This window comes from Hylobates moloch, unplaced genomic scaffold, assembly GCF_009828535.3.
Source record: "Hylobates moloch isolate HMO894 unplaced genomic scaffold, HMol_V3 SCAFFOLD_12, whole genome shotgun sequence".
Taxonomy (NCBI): Eukaryota; Metazoa; Chordata; class Mammalia; order Primates; family Hylobatidae; genus Hylobates; species Hylobates moloch.
The window spans coordinates 33,142,774-33,147,684 of NW_026652287.1; the positions used below are offsets into that span (position 1 = coordinate 33,142,774).

A 4,911-nucleotide genomic window follows, 5' to 3' on the forward strand; every position below is an offset into this window, starting at 1 on the left:
AGTAGCTGGGACTACAGGTGCCCACCACCACGCCCGGCTAATTTTTTTTTTTGTATTTTTAGTAGAGACGGGGTTTCACTGTGTTAGCCAGGATGGTCTCGATCTCCTGACCTCGTGATCCACCCGCCTCGGCCTCCCAAAGTGCTGGGATTACAGGCGTGAGCCACTGCGCCCAGCCCTGAGACTCTGTCTTAAAAAAAAAAAAAAGTAAACATAAGGCTGTGTGTGGTGGCTCATGCCTATAATCCCAGCACTTTGGGAGGTCTAGGCTGGAAGACTGCTTAAGCCCAGGAGTTCCAGATCAGCTTGGACAACATAGCAAGACCCTGTCTCTGCCTAGGACATGGAAGTTGCAGTGATCTCTGATCACACCACTGCACCCCAGCCTGTGAGACAGAGTAAGACCCTGTCTCAAAAAAAAAAAAAAAAAAAGATGGTATTGTTTAGGAGAATGAATTTATATCCAGTTTTCTAGGAATATGTCCCACTGTACAACTGGGTACTTGAGGTTTAGAGACATCATAAAGAGAATATGATAATGTGATAAATCAATTAATACAGGAAATGTTACTGTGGTTGCATGTAAAAGAAAACTCCCCAAATAACAGTGGCTTAAGCAAGATGGAAATTTATTTCTCTTTCACATAAAAGAAGTTCAGAGCTAGGCAATCCAGGCTACCCTAGCAGCTCCATGTCAGCAAGGAACCATAGCACCCATCTTTTTGCTTCACTATTCTCACTTACTGCTTTTCTTCTTAAGGTCAGTGACTTCATACTCCAATATGGCTGCTAGAGTCCAGCCATTTCATCACATTGCAAGTCAGCTTCCCTGAAGCAGCCTTCTTACAATATCGCATAACAAAACTTACTATACATGACAGGCCAAAACAAAGTCACACAGCCACCTGTAGCTGCAAGGGAGACCAAGAAATCTAATGCCTTTTTTGTGCTTGTTTTGTCTTTTTGTTTTTTCTGTTCTTGTTGTTGTTGCTTTTCTTTCTGTTTTTTAAATGTTTGGGTTTTTAAAAAAAAATTTTCCTGAAATCTAATGCTTTTGTTTGGGGCAGAATATGCCTTTGCTAAATCAGTGTTCTACTACTAAGGAGGAAGGGAAAATGGATGCTGCACTGTGTGACTAGTGATCTTTATAACTAATGAAATAAGGGATCACTAGCTTTAAAAGGAAGTTTGGGCCAGGCACAGTGGCGCACCTTTGTAATCCCAACACTTTGGCAGGCCAAGGCAGGTGGATCCCTTGAGCCCACGAGTTTGAGACCAGCCCTGGGGAACATGCTGAAACCTCATCTCTACTAAAAATACAAAAATTAGCCAGGTGTGTTGGTACGCACCAGTAATTCCAGCTACTCAGGGGGCTGAGGCAGGAGAATCGCTTGAACCCAAGAGGTGGATGTTGCAGTGAGCTAAGATCAGGCCACTGCGCTCTAGCCTGGGTGACAGAGCAAGACTCTGTCAAAAAAAGAAAAAGCCAGAAAATAAGTGATATATGATGAAACGAACATTCATGTTCTTGGAGGCAATGAAATCAATACAACACGTTCAAATGATTTAGAGTGTTTCTGAAGATTTTAAAATGTTCATGTATCCCTTTTGCAGAGCAATCTCTCTCATGGGAAAAGAAAAGAAATACAGAAAAAGTTGAAATGTCTGTTAAGTGTTATTTCAAAAGGAAGAAATATCTGGAAAAACATAAATGTTCAGCATTCGGAGTAGTAAAGCAAATTATAGTTCAGCAATTTAATGGGCTAATATGAAGCCATTAAAAGCAATAACTCAAAGATTAGAACAACTTAATATTTGATATATATAAATAATCAAGATAATGGATTGGGCCAGGTGTGGTGGCTCATGCCTGTAATCCCAGCACTTTGGGAGGCCAAGGTGGGTGGATCACGAGGTCAGGAGTTCAAGTTCAGCCTGGCCAAGGTGGTGAAACCCCATCTCTACTAAAACCACAAATATTTACCAGGCGCAGTGGCAGGTGCCTGTAATCCCAGCTACTTGGGAGGCTGAGGGAGGAGAATCGCTTGAACCCGGGCGGCAGAGGTTGCATTGAGCCAAGATGGCGCTGCCGCCACTGCACTCAAGCCTGGGCCATAGTGTGAGACTCCGTCTCAAAAAAAAAAAAAAAAAAAAGAATTGTAACTACAATTTGATTTTGATTATTTCTATGAATAAGAACCAAACAGAAATAAGATGTTCTTCTTCTTCTTTTTTTTTTCTTTTCTTTTAGAGACAGTGTCTCTCTGTGGCCCAGGCTGGAGAGCAGTGGCAGGATCATAAGCACTGCAGCCTCAAACTCCTGGGCTCAAGCAACCCTCTTGCACTAGCCTCCTGAGGAGCTAGGAACACAGACACATGCCACTACACCCTGCTGGAAATAAGACATTGAGAAAGTTGACTTGTTGGCAGGGAATTGCAGATGCTTCTCAATTGTTTATGTTGTTATATAATATTGTATAATTTCCTCAAATTGTATAAATATATCATGCATATATACATACACATACACAAAAATGCAAAAATAAGAGAGAGCTACATATATATTTTAAGGAGTTTCCTTCAGTAATTCTGAAGTTTGAGGAATTTGAAGAGTGAGGCAGTTCCTCACCATGGTTAAGTTTACAGGCTTTGGAGCCACATAGATCTGGATTCAAATTCCATATCACCATGCATTAGCTGCACAACCCTGAGCCTCAGTTCCTCTCCTGTAAAATGGGGCTAATACCTGAGTGCTGGCGAGGATTACTTAGATTAGGAATCATACAGCCTTTCATTAAATGGTGGCCACCAGGGCAGAACGACTTCATTCTCAAAAAGATAATCCATCCAGATCCTTCCTTTAAGTCAGCATTACTTCCTTTGCCAGAGGCAAAGTTGGAAATCAATCCAAGGGGAGAAGCATAACTTTTATGTATCCTAAACATACCCAGCCAGATTGTTTCCCAGGACTTCTGCATTTCTTACTGTCATAATCTTTACTTTCCAAGGAGTGTAAATTTATTGCAGACCACTGGAATAAAGTATCTCAAAGAGAGTTGTATCTGCCCAACAGGTTCACCTTGCCCACTGCCTAGACAGAGCCGGCTGTACAGGAGACCGGAGTTTTATTTCAATCTGGGTGGTGCCAGCTGATCCATCAAGTGCAGGGTGTGCAAAATATCTCAAGCATTTATTTTATTTTATTTTATTTTATTTTTTTGAGATGGAGTTTCGCTCTTGTTGCCCTGGCTGGAGTGCAATGGCATGATCTCAGCTCACTGCAACCTCCGCCTCCCAGGTTCAAGCGATTTTCCTGCCTCAGCCTCCCAAGTAGCTGTGATTACAGGCATGTGCCACCACTCCCAGTTAATTTTGGATTTTTAGTAGAGACAGGGTTTTCGCCATATTGGTCAGGCTGGTGTCGAACTCCTGACCTCAGGTGATACACCCGCTTCAGCCTCCCAAAGTGCTGGGATTACAGGCTTGAGCCACCCACACCCAGCCAAGCCATTGATCTTAGGAGTAGTTTAGGGAGGGTAAATCTTATAGCCTCCAGCTGCATGACTCCTAAACCATAATTTTTAATCTTTTGGGTAATTTGTTAGTCCTACAAAGGCAGTCTAGGCCCCACACAAGAAGGGGGTTTATTTCGGGAAAGGGCTGTTATTGTCTGTGTTTCAAACTACAGTCTATAAACTAAGTTCCTCCCAAAGTTAGTTTGGCTTATGCCCAGGAATGAACAAGGACAGCTTGGAGGTTAGAAGCAAGATGGAGTTGGTTAGGTCAGATCTCTTTCACTGTCTGTTATAATTTTGCAATGGCGGTTGCAGAGTCACATGATTTTTTTTTTGTTCTCCAGTGCATATAGAATTTATATTTACATTATACTATAATCTATTACGTGCACAATAGCATTATGTCTTTAAAAACCATGTACAGACCTTAATTTAAAAATATAGCCGGGCGCGGTGGCTCACGCTTGTAATCCCAGCACTTTGGGAGGCCGAGGCGGGCGGATCACGAGGTCAGGAGATCGAGACCACGGTGAAACCCCGTCTCTACTAAAAAAATACAAAAAATTAGCCGGGCGTGGTGGCGGGCGCCTGTAGTCCCAGCTACTCGGAGAGGCTGAGGCAGGAGAATGGCGTGAACCCGGGAGGCGGAGCTTGCAGTGAGCCGAGATTGCGCCACCGCACTCCAGCCTGGGTGACAGAGCAAGACTCCGTCTCAAAAAAAAAAAAAAAATATGGCCAGGCACAGTGGCTCATGGCTGTAATTCCAGCACTTTGGGAGGCCAAGGAAGAAGGATCACTTGAGCTCAGGAGTTTGAGACCAGCTTGGACAACATAGTGAAACCTCATCTCTACAAAAAAGTCAAAAAATTAGCTAGGTGTGGTCATGCACACCTGTGTTCCCAGCTACTTGGGAGGCTGAGGTGGGAGGACTGTTGAGACCATGAGGTCAAGGCTGTAGCAAGCCATAATTTTGCACCACTGCATTCCAGCCTGGGTGACAGAGAGACCCTGACTCAAAAAAAAAAAAACAAAAACAAAAAAGAAAAAACAAACAAACAAAAAAACAAAATAGTGCTTGCTTTGGCAGCACATAAACTAAAATTGGAACAATAGAGAAGATTAGCATGGCTCCTTAAAAAATATATTAAAAACTAATTTTTTAAAAAACTATTGACCAGGCGCAGTGGCTAACGCCTATAATGCTAGCACTTTCGGAGGCCAAGGCGGGCGGATCACAAGGTCAGGAGTTCGAGACAAGCCTGGCCAATATGGTAAAACCTCGTCTTTACTAAAAATACAAAAATTAACCAGACATGGTGGAGGGTGCCTAGTCCCAGCTACTCAGGAGGCTGAGGCAGGAGAATTGCTTGAACCCGGGAGGCAGAGGTTGCAGTAA

The 4,911-nt window shown here is 43.1% G+C and overlaps 1 pseudogene; it reads left to right on the forward strand.

Moving 5' to 3' along the window:
* Positions 1–4,586: 4,586 nt before the first annotated feature.
* On the forward strand, positions 4,587–4,676 carry LOC116479753 (U6 spliceosomal RNA; annotated as a pseudogene).
* The last annotated feature ends 235 nt before the right edge of the window (positions 4,677–4,911 follow it).